Source organism: Columba livia, chromosome 1 (assembly GCF_036013475.1).
Source record: "Columba livia isolate bColLiv1 breed racing homer chromosome 1, bColLiv1.pat.W.v2, whole genome shotgun sequence".
NCBI classification, from domain to species: Eukaryota; Metazoa; Chordata; class Aves; order Columbiformes; family Columbidae; genus Columba; species Columba livia.
This window is the reverse complement of record NC_088602.1, coordinates 167,836,280-167,849,075: the sequence shown is the minus strand read 5'-3', so window position 1 is coordinate 167,849,075 and position 12,796 is coordinate 167,836,280.

Genomic DNA, 12,796 nt, shown 5'->3' with positions numbered 1-12,796 from the left:
GCAAACAAAATAATGATAGAAAGACAAGTAAAATTAATATCGGAGAGCTTTTATCCTTTGGTTGAATCGCATCAAGTATATATCATTAGACCCAGTGTATGATAATATATTAGCATAACATAATATATCATAATGGATCATAAAAGTGCCAAGAAGCACATTTAGGACTACACATGAAAGCAGTTTAACCTAACTTCAACTGCACTCTAGCCCTAATTTCGTGTAAGAAACCAGGTCCTAGGTGACCATACATTAACAGAATGGAAAAGAAATGTCCCTTTGCAGGCATGAATCCTATTCAAAAATGAAACTAAATGGCATGACCTAAAATAATTTTAACTGCTAGAAACAAACATTTTCCTGAAAAGTAACTTAGTTTTTAGAAATATAACCAAGAGGTATTCTTCTGGTTGTTGATTAGTGGCATGCAGAAATTACAGCGAATGGTAAGTCATCCATTCTAATTAAAATTTAAATTGAAAACTGGGTTCTAATGAAGAGCAGCTTAGTGCTGGTCTTGAGGGATCTCCTGTCAGTGGGCAAAGGAAAAAAGTGCACAAAGGCAAAAGAGATTTCACTCAGGCATTTTTTTGCTGTATGCTGCACACTAATACAAAAAGCAGTGCACACTGCCCTTTTATTGAAAAAAGAACGAATGCAGGGACAGTTGCTCTTCATGGTACTGCAGTCTAGTTAGAAAATCTCTCTGAAGTCTAGCAGAGGAGCAAACAGCATCAGGGAAGAAATGATCCTGTAATTCTGCCCACCCTGGCGAAGTTCTTATCCTATTGTTCCTTCTGCATTGTTTGACAGCTCCACTCTGCCAGCCCACCCAAATTGCTGACAATAAACATAGTGGGGGGTGAGTGCAGACATATCTTCTTACACCTGCAGCAGCTCAGACCTGGTGTCCAAAAGGTCAATGTACTGAACAGCTGCATAAAACATTGAAGGGAAGTGCAAAGAAAGCCCTTCAACGCACTTTTGGTTTGAAAACACCAGTACATTTGTTTTTAAACTTTAAAATGATGTTTAAAGGTGCTACTAAATGTAATAAACCAAAAATTCCATCCCACCCTTAAGCTAAAAAATTGTCCAATGCATTGGAAAATTCCCTATGCATCAAATGATAACCTGCTAAATGAATGAAAATGCTAAAGTCGTAGCATCTTCCAGAAATAGCTGTGTATCTCTAATGGTCTAACACAAGATAATGGAAAATACAGCAAGCATATTGTATTTTTAAAGCCTGTTTCTGTGCTACCTCAGAAGCAGAAATTTAAATGAATGGTTATAAACTAATTCAGTGTCAATACTTCCTACCAAGGTTTGCCAGTAGCTGTGTTTTAAAAAGAAAGAAATCAGAAAGATGTAGGAGCTGTAAAAGACCAACCAGATCATGTCAGTTTATGCAATAAAATAGGTTATGCAGTATTTCCCTATATGGACATTTATGTGTTGTGCAAGTGTAATAAATTACCTTCTTAAATCCTGTTTTGAATAATGAAAAAAACGCACTCAGAGCTCTCATTTCTTGCAGATCCCTCTTGAAAGGTTGCTTTTTTGTTGTTGCTGTTGTTGTCCCTCCCTTCCCAACAAAGTAATAAATGCAGTATTAAAGCTGTCTCTCTCCCTGGCTGTGAGGTTTCTGTAGATGAAAGTTAACTCCTGTCTTTCAGAACACTATGAGTGGCAGGTTGCATACCAGTGCAGAAGAAAAATCTTGCCGCTAATCTATCACAAAAAAAATACAATGTCTCCCCACAAACCTCCGTCTGTCACTGTGCTCAGAAGGTTGCAACAGCAATATTTCTCTGGCTATATTTACAGCAGAAAATGCAGAAACCATAAAAAAATCACAAGGACAGATTTGGCACAGACAACCGATTGGGTTTGATTAAAATGTACTAAAATTGTATTTTTTTTCATTAAACAGTAAGTTTCAGTCAATGTTGTTTAATGTCAGTACTGTTAATGAAGTTGTCAAGCTTGTCACTTTCGTTGAATACCAACTTTGCTAAGAAACTGGCACTACAATTACCTCCAGCTCTATACGATTAAACTCATCAAAGCACACCACGGCTCCAGATTGTGCCAGACCTTTGAAGAATTTCCCCATGGCTTTGTAGTCTTGTCCATCCGAACAGTTCAACACAATGCACTTCCAAATGGAAAGAGCTTGAAAAGATCATTTTTTGTTGTTTAAAATGTAGAGGATTTGGCAACATTTATTTTTACTGCCTGTGATTCTGCCTCCCCCACCGTGACTCTTTAGCCCCAGAATTTCCCCTTATTTATCTAATCTAAGTCTGTAATATAAAAGCAGCTCATGTGGCTCTTAACTAACTCGATCTTTCACAGTAGCATGTGAAATGTATTTACACACAATTTTAAAAATAAATCTCTAACAGCAGGAAGACAAAGTTAAAAGAGGACCAGCAGCAGTTTCATGTCCACCCCACTCCTGCACTTGAGTATGCTTCTCAGCATCCCTCAGTGAAAAAATGAATTCTATTAAAGAAATGATATAATTTTCAGGAAAAAACCCAAACAAACACACACACACACATAACCCAACCGAACACCCCCCAAAACCCACAATAAAACCAAATCAAACCACCAAAACAAACAAACAAACAAACATAAAACCACCAACCACAACCAAAAAAAAACCCAAACTGAAAACTAGTGAGTAGTTGAGAGGAGGCTGCTTCTTGGTTGAAAGAGTCAGTGGGAAGAAAGATGTTCCTGGATTCCTCCTTTCTCTGCTGACACAAGGACACCCCTCCAGGATGAGGTGACAGCTCTCACCACAAGGCACTTGAGCAAGAGCTAATCTCCTCCTCCATTCCCACATCTTCCTCTCCCAGCAGGCTGCCTGGTAGCCTGAGAAGGACCAAGCGTCCCAAGAGGAGCCCGATTCCAGCTGTGCAGCCAGGGGCATGTATCTCTTCAGGCACACCCTGGGCCGAGAACTTCTCCTTGGCAGCTTCAGGGGGACACACCTGCGGTATAGCAACCTGGGTGTTTCCTAAATTTTTTAAGCCATTGTTTTTGTTCCATGTTTTTTATACCATCCTGGAAATGAACATGCACCATCTCCTGAAGATAAGCAGAGGACACTGCCCACAGATGTGGTTTTATGGAAATTAAAATATATATGAAAACAAAGACATAAGACACAAAACCCCTAAAAATAAGCATGCTGATTTACACTGTGCTGCACACACACATGCTCATTGTGCTGCTGTAGCTGGGTTGAAGAGTGCAGAGGGTGAAAAGGTGAATACTGTACCGCTGGTGTCAAGGCTAATTTGATAACATACTGTGCAGTCTAGAGCAAAGCACACTGCTGTCTTGGGCTGCATATACTTTCCAGAATAAAATTCACAAATATATATACATAGAAAAGGGATGGTGAGGGGAAAATAAAGTTCTGAGTCTACACGGCAAGATAAAGACCATGTTGTGATTTCCAGACAGCTATCCACAAGCTCTTCCACAAGCAACCACCACTTTTGATTTGGTGAATGGGTAACGCAGAAGGACAGCCATTGCAGCTGCAGAGGTTATTTCCTTCTGCCTTCCCACTGCTGCACTTCCCTCCCTGGGCTGTGCTTATAAATAAAACACGTCTAAAACTCTTGGGTTTATACTCTGAGACAAATGAGGTAGGGAGACTTTGACAGATCACCTGTGGAGCCATAAGGTTCCAGCTCATACAGATACAGAAATCATCAAGTGGATTTTCCCCTGCCACTCTTAGTAACCTCAGCTCCAAAGTATGTAGATATATGGGAGATGCAGGAACAGCCCAAATGGGTCACACCAGTAGCTCCTCTAACCCACCAGAGGTCAATCTTTGCACATGAGCCAGTAAAGCTTATGTGAGATGTCTTTGGGACTGAGAGAGAGAGGTGACAAAACAAGCAAGCCACCATGGGTGTGTATGTATTAACAGGAGTTATCTGGTCTGTCTATAACATTCTGGGGAGAGGGATCGCTTCAAAATAGGATCAGAGACAAGTCACATAAGAGAATAATGGATCAAATTTTATGATTTTCTTAGATGTTTGCTTACCAACACACAAATATGTGGAATAAACAAGAGAAGATTGAACTCTTCATATGTGATCAAAATTATTGCTTACTTGGCCTAACAGGCTCATTCTAATCACATTCTCAGAACTAGCATATAGGGTGATACAAAACTTGCTCAAGAAGTACAGCTAGAGGAAAAAGGAAGGATCTGATATTTCAAATATTAAGGACATATTTATTTGCTCTGAATTCCCAGAATGCAGAGGGCTTTTGAGCAGCTGAAGAGCTCTTAGGTAATGATCAAAGGGAAAGACATGTGATGGAGGATTTGTTAAAGTTCACCAAAACAGGATGATGGGATGGAAGAGGCTTTTATGAGCAATAAGAAGAATCAATTAAATGAAAGGACTTGGCGGTGCTCAAGCATTTCAGCTACACAGGCAACTAATGAAAACTGGATATACTGGGACACCGAATCACATTCTCCTTCAGATGCTCTGGCAACAACTACTCCAGACAGATGGCAGAGAAACCTCCAGAAAAAAAAGTATTTCTATATTTGAGCCTAACTAATGGCATGAGTCATTTGAAAAGCTGAATACAGAAAACAGCTCAAGTGAGCATTATTATGGAAAGAACAACAAAAGATAAACTTATGGACTTCAAGATATTGATGACATTAAAAAAAAAAGTCTGCTCAGCTCTCTAGGAACTAAGATGAAAGGGAAAAATAGTAAAGGAAAAATGGCAGTTCCTCAATATGAGTATACTAATGACACAAGTGCAAACTACAGTAAGGATAACATAACAGTGAGAATTCAGTAAACAGTAATCTTTTACTTACCAGAAATACTTGAAGACATACAGGAGGCAAAAATTATGTCAGCTTACAGACAGGCTTACAGAAATAGCAAAAGACGATAGAGATAGATTCACAAAAGCATGAAATTAGATACAACTATGAAGAGACGTGGTGCATAACAAGAAATCATTCAAGAACATTAGCAATGCTAAGAGATGAAAAAATGTCTTGGGACACAAATTGCAAAGGAAAATATATCAACAGGTAGTGATGAGAACATCAAAGCTTACTGCTTTTTTTCTTTCTGTCTTCACTACAAAGGAGCTCCGATATGGTAACCAGCAATACTAATGGTAGTGGGATAATACCTCAGATTAATGCAGCCAAATAAGAGGTTAAAAGTAATTAACTCAGTTATTGTATTTAAAGATTTAACTGAAGCAATGTCAGAATTGTTATCCAATATCTCTGAAGACTCATGGGTGACTAGTGAGATATTAGAAAACTGGGAAAGTCCAACAGGAAGCTGATATTTATACAGGAGGAGCCAGAGGATTACCAGTTCAATTTCAAATCCCCCAAAATAGTGGAATAAACAATTAAACAAAGGACTTTTCATAAGCCACAAAAAAAATGATAAGCAACAGTCTGAGTTGATTTGTCAGGAGCAATCACATCAAACCAATCTAATTTCTTCATGTGACAGGAGAATGACTAGTGGGTATGGAAGCTATAGTAGATGTCACATACCTTCTCTTCAGTAAGGCTTTTGACACCATCTTGTGAGAAAGCTAGGAAAAATTGTTCTGTGGGAAATTATTTCAGACTAAGTATGACTGCTAGGAAAACACAGTTTAAATGTAGCTACCGGTGGTTGATTATCAGAGGACTATATCAAGCAGGGCTCTGCAGTGCATTGCAACTGAGTCCACTGTTCTTTGATACTTCCATTAGCCACCTGCACAACAGAACAGAGTGTGAAACTTAAAAATCATACCACCTTACTAATGTGAACAACCAAAGCCCTGCTGTTTCAAAAATGCTGTCATGAGAGGTCAAGAAGCATAGAGAGATGCTCACAAAATAATCATACAGAACTGAAGAATATCCAGCTAAAATGCCATGCTGAGTTTTGAAGAAACTTAAGGAAACTGCACACTGTTGGAGAGCACCTGGAAAGAGAACTGGGAATGTTCTACAACTGATCATTTAATGAGACTGAAAGAGACAAGAACAAGCACCAAAAAAAGGCCTTCTTTAAAAACAAAGAAAATAATCTATTTTTTGTGACAGTGGTGGATGAGCAGGCTGTGGAATGTCCATGTTTTGGTCTCAAAGACAGACAAGTGTGCATGAGGACACATGGCTTTGTTGGTCCAGCTCTGTCCAAGAGAGGCAGACGGGGATGATCGTGCAGTCTTTTCTCAATCTGTCTTTTCACATGATTCTAAAATCAGAGAAAGGTGCAAGGCATACGAGGCAATCTCTGACAAGAGAAGTTTATACAAGCATTACCACTTTTAAGGCAGCAGACACAGTGCAGTGCCATGAAAAAATACTCAAACTCTTTATAAACATAATAATGTCAAATGCCTGGAGTGACAGAGTGCAATTCTGGGTGAGATATCTGCCCACTTCTTGCTCAGTTAATTTGGTCATATTTGCACAGCGCTCGATCCTGCAATGGAGACTTGCCCCTGGCAGTTGGTTCATGCCAAACAACTTCGGCTTTTATAATACCAATTAGTAAGAACAGTGTAAAAAGAGCATCCTATGTGGAGGTAGGATAGAGGTTTTCATCGCCCATGCAAATGTTCAGTTCCTGTTTCAGGTTCCAGGATCTGGAATTATCTTTAATGACTGTATATACTGCTTAGTTCTGTGTTTGTTTGTTTGTTTGTTTTTAAGTTATTTGTTTTTCAGTTTAACTTTGTCTTGTCCCATATGTTGTTAAACAAAAGGGGACACAGGAGTAAACAAACTCTTCTGGGGAATGCTACTTCCATGCATAACAGTAGTGGCATTTTTCAGCCTCTTCTCATTTCAAAATCATAGTCCCATCGTTTTCCCACAGTGGTTACAGCTAATTTCAAAGCAGCAATGTGCATGAGTAGCTGAGATTATTCTCTCTGAAGTCCATTAGCCTGTCTTCATCATCAGTGTTTCATTTGCCATTGTGCTGCCTGGTGCTTCTGTTTTGGTCTGCCTAAATTTCACACTTGGCTCCATTGGAGCACAAGGCTGGAGACAAGTGAGGAATGGCAGAAGAACACAAATGTCCCAAGAGCTGGGACCAAACACCGATGTCTTAACTGTAAGGAAAGGCCAGGATGTCACCATGACTACTCGAGAAGTCAGCCTGGGTTTGCTCCCCTCTGGGTCTGCCATACATGCCTGGCCCGACAAAGCCACTTCCAAATACCTGCAAAGCCAGTGGAGTTACACAAGGGAGCAAGACCAGCATGTGTTACCAGCTGTAACCCTCAACTCCTATTTCTTTGCATTGCATTTTCCCTTTTGTTCATTTCCCTGCTCCCTCCTGTTACTGTGTGAGAACAGAGGTGTGGGTAATTAATTGTATAATTTTTTCTTTCAAGTCTCAAATATTCTTTCTAATCTGCGTTCCTCCTCTGTCAGAACTTCCTCTTGCTCTTAAAGTTTTGTTTTCTTCCTTCTCCTATCTGCCCAAGACTGATTGAAGTAAATCCATGGGAAAGTAATTTGAATGGGTCTGTTGTCCTTGAAGACAAAAAGCAAGTGAAATTCCACATTTCAGCCTCCTGGATTTTCTCATGAAGTAACTTTCCCTGAAATGTTCATATAACTGTATTTTCTGAACCAGCAACATCTCTATCAAACCTCTTTCAGTGTATGCTTTCTCTCTCCCTCTCTCATGCTTTTCTCATATTGTGAGCACTTCTCTGGCTTCTTAGCTTTCCTCTTTACCTAAAGCTTTTAGTCTCTTTTCAACTTGGAAAGATTGAAGAGTTGTGCCATTTTGCGCAGCTCAACAATTGACATCTGAGATGTTACCACTTTGCTGTTGTTGAGCAAGGAGTGCCAAACAGTTGAAGAACGTCTGCCAGGCACTGGAAGAGCAAGGTGCTGAGCACAGGCATTCCCGTTCTTCGGTAACAGACTTTAGCTCTTAGACCACAAATCTGTGACTCTTCTTGCAATTCTCCATAACATGCAGGCTGAGAGCAACAGTAGAGCATCACAGACAAGTCAGGAAGCTCCTTTCCCCAATAAACCAAGCACTGGCCTGAATGGGCAAACAAGGATCTATAACAGGGATGTCAGTAGGTGGCTTGAGGCACTTGCACTAGCTAGCCCCATAGCATTTTGCTTAACCAACAGAAATAAACATGCTCTTTAAGTTAAGCATACACGGACGAGTCAAAATTAGCTAGAAATTAGAAACCAGCCATGGGAAGTTTTGCTCTTACATATATGTCTATGTTGGGACCTGTTTCTTTTCATTTGCATGGGTTTATGTACTTAAGAGACATTCATAAGCAAATCCTCCCTCTCCTACTTGTTCATTTGCTTAATGAAAATATACTGTAATTTGTTGCTTTAGAAGCACTGGATGTTATCTATCAGATACAAGTATTTTAGATTGTTTCCTTATGTCCTTATTTCTGCATTTCCTTCCATTTTTATTTTATGATTTAAGAAGAAGACGAAAAACTATCAACAAAAGATATCAAAGTGCCATCTGAATGCATTATTATAAAAAGAAGCAAAGCTCCCAGCCACGTTACTATATGTCCCCAGCAAATAATAATAACTGTTTGTATGCATAATAAAAATATATATGTATAAAACATTGTATATAGAGTGATGCAGCAATGAAAAATATCCCTCTGGGACTTATACTGCTATTGTCTCAATGAAATTCAGATCCTCTTTTCTCCACTAATTTAGCAGCACACAAAACCAGAATCCTTCCAGTCCCACACTGTGCCTCAGAAACGCCTGTGTACACAGACTGTGTTTCTTTAATCAGTGTAAATTCACCCTGCAATTTTCTCTCCCCACTGCTACCCCCTTGAGCAACAGCTTAATAAATAAATAAATAAAATCCGTTTAGCTACTCCCTGAGTTGAGTGCAGCCAGACATCCTCTCTAGGTCTTTAGGTAGATGAACAACTGTGCTGACTCCAGTGACTCACATACTTGTAATTATCTGCACACAGGGAATCTACATCCTTAATTTGTTTTTCACCTCCTGTGGTGTTTAAATCATGAGGATTTTTTTTTTTAAACCTGCTTGTTGTTCTAGTTGGGTCTTGGCAAGTTTCTTTTTTCCCTGTTCTAGCTGGCTTTTCAGGTGCTGCAACAAGGTATCAGGCTCCCACCAGAGTCCTTAAAGAAGAAAGATTTCCAGGGTGAGTATACTATATTAATAAATGAAATCCAACCTTTTAAAAATTACACTGTCAGAAAAACCCATTAGGCTGTAAAAGAGTTGAAGTAAACATTAGATTTTAATATCTACTGCTGCTTAGATTTTTCTGAACTGAAAATCCCCAGTGAGCACTTAAAACTTCATTACTACGCTGAAAGGTTGTGAAAGGCTATTTAAAGGTTTTCAATTTTGCTGAAGTCTAGAGGTTATTACAGCTTGAAAGAATACAAACCCTAATATTACATGGAATGAAAGGAATCAAATTTATGTTCTCATCTCCCCTGTAGTTTAATCCAGTTCTATTAGATTCAATGGAGAAAATTAGGGCAGGTTGAAACTTTTTAGAGGGCTGATGAAAAATAATATTTGGTCATTGTAGAAAACATTTCTCTCTATTACTCACAATCGAAAGGATATTCCTGTCTCAGTCCCACAGTCACAACTTATAGTGTTATCAGCCTCCTGCTCAGAAACCCATGGGCCATGACCTGTGTCAGACTCACACCAAAATGTCTAGAATTACACAAGAAAAATGAGGATATCTGACTCCATCTCAGAACTGAGGTTACCTATAACTTGATATGCAGGCTTTCTTTATAAATATTTTAAGCTCTTTTCCTCCTTTACTTAATTTTGGAAGGAAGATTGGGTGACTCAAATGTTATGGGCTATCTATCATCATAGGAGACAGCTATAATGGAAGTTGACCAAACTGTGCAGTGCAAATTATGATAAAGAAGAACTTTTACACTCATCTACTGAGCAGTCCATCCAATTCCAGGTTTGGTCAGAACCAAGTGCTAAATGAAGAAAAGCATGTGCTTGGCGTGCAGCTGTATCTGTGTGAAGAGCTGTTCATCTCCAACCCCACTGGGACTGGAGAGACTGGCAACCCATTTCTTTTCATTTTGGTGCTCTAGCCATCTCACAACTGAATGAGATAGGGACACAACTACAGACATTTCCCTCGTATTATCTTATCATAAAACAGTAAAAAAATATGTGGAATTTTGCTTAGTACCACCCATACCTGAATGTGTCTATGCTGGCATTTCTACTTTGAGCCATACTGCCATTTATTCTAAAATGTGCCTGGTGCTAATTGCTTAAATGCTTGTATATGATTGTGTTGACTTAAATCCTGGAAGGTAAAAAAAAAAAAAAAAAAAAGAAAGAAATAAAGAAATAAAATAGCCAAAGAATAGCCAAAGATAGCCAAAGAGCACTCTGTGTTTAAAGAAACAATTTTAACAAATCTGTGCATTGAAGGAATACCCTTGGTAGAAACAGAGTCTCTGTAAGAGGAAATAAAATTACTAAAACATCTTTTAATGGCTGAAGCATATCACCCTCTTAGACATAGCGGTCATGATGCAATTACAAAGGGGAGAATAAATAAAAGTCTTAGGGATTTTTCTGCCTTCCTTTGTCTGCTGCTTTGGGGCACAGCAGAAAGCAGATCAGCCCATGAGGCAGCCGTGCGACATGCTGGTTATCTCACTCCTCGAAGGACCACTCTTGAGTGTATGACACACCAGAGCTCAGCATTGTCCACTGCTGCTCCTCCACAAAGGTCTCAGTAGGAACTTTCCAGCAGATAAGCACTCTCTACCAACAGCACCATCCTGAAGAGAGCTTCAGATATCTATATTACACCTTTTACACAACAGTGTTCTTCAATCTCTTGGAGAGGTTCAGTTCCAGACTTCGGTCCTAATTAAAAAAGGGGGTAGGGAGATGCAAGAAGTGTTGACAGTTATAATGCTAACAAACCTTTGCCTTTGAGTTCTCCCCTCACCCCTCCTTTGTATCATCTATTAGCCCTTTAACTCCTTCAGAAATCACACGATTTAAAAATGCGTGTATGAACAGTCAAGGAAGCACGAAGTATTTCAGAGACTCACAAGACAAAGTAGCTGGAAGGGATCTCCAGAGAAGATCTCTGGTCCAGCCTCCCACTCAAAGTGGGTGCAGCGAAGGAACGTTGCTCAAGGCTTTCTCAAATTGAGTTTTGAATCTCTGGCATGGGGTTATCACCATCTCTGCAGGTTTTTATGTGTCAAAGAGTATTTGTCTTTATTTTCATGTAGGAGCATCTCCAGGTATAGAGAGGCAGAAAGACATAGCGTATTTCTAACAATTATTTCCTGTCATCAAACCCAGGAGGTGCAAGGATAGGCAGAATGCTACTATCAACTGTGCTCAATGAGGTATAGTGGGTTTAAGATGCAAATTGCTCTTCAACTTCAAAACTTAATTTCATTCACTTGGAAGAATTGCAACTTGCACTTAATACGTGAACAGCAACTTTTATCGGTATTTTTCTGAGAGTGCTGGCTGTTACAAAAATCACTTATTCAACACATCATTTCAGCATGTTCATCAACATTTCAGAATTGATACATCTTCTACAGCATTCTAATACATCTTTAAACTTTTATTAAATAAGTGGGATTTCTACCCTTTGTTGGTAGAAGAGTTAATCTTCATATTTTTGCCATATAATAAGAGCCAGATCACAGCTCCTGTTCTTTCCTTTCTGTTTGTTTAGAGATGAGATATAAAAAGGCCTTAATTGCTTAAATATTGGCATGTGTGCAGTTTTCACCATTCCTCTAAAGGTCACTGAGTATGTTGTCAGTGGAGGAGAAGCGAATAAGTTCTCCTTTGCCCAGGAAGGCAGGTGTTATTTCAATCATTTTTGCTAGGCAATTTTCATCTTCTTTTGAATTTATTACTTGTGTCAGCATCAGTGACAATAAATCAAGCACAAGTTGCCTGTCCGCATGGACACTTCTGTTGTCTCATAACGTGGGAAGCTAATGCAGAGGAGGAAATGACATTGTGTGGGTGATGCAGGTAAGTGTTGCTCCCTCGGGGAGGGTGTGAGGACGGTGTTTGTCCCAGCTCACACCTATTCCAGTTCAAGAGGCATGGTTCACTGGTTGCCTTGGGGCCATAGACTTTCTGCCCAGCAGCTTCTCAGCTGTGGAGTCCAGTTGAAGTTAGTATAAATAAAGATTTTAAGAGAATCTAACTTACAAACAGCACCTTGGGATCTCACAGGAATATAAATTTTGTATTAAAGTATGTAAAGTGCGTGTCCTATACTACCATACATGAATCACATTAATTTTCAGTCCTCAAAAGTACTCAGGTCTTTAAGGAAGCCATAACTTTGCTCAACTGTCTAAATCAGTACTGCACCATTGACAGTGGCTACCTAACCAGCAGCCAGTGTTCCTTTAGTCTGACACTGCTTCAGATCTCTGTTCTTTTCCTTAGAGCCCTAAGCGAGCAGGAACCATGTCATCAACCCAGAGACCTCTAATCCCTTGGTCCTCTGAAGTAACTGTCTCTTGTGGGGATGCAATGACTGACAAAATCCAACCTTGAATCCAGTGGGGCTTGGCAGTGCTCAGGAAAAAGCAGATGTGTATAACACATACAGATGCAACACGTCAAACTGCCTCCAGCAGGCTTATTTTTTTTTTTAAAAAAAAAAAAAAAAAAAAAAAAGAAAAAAAAAGTAAAGCAAG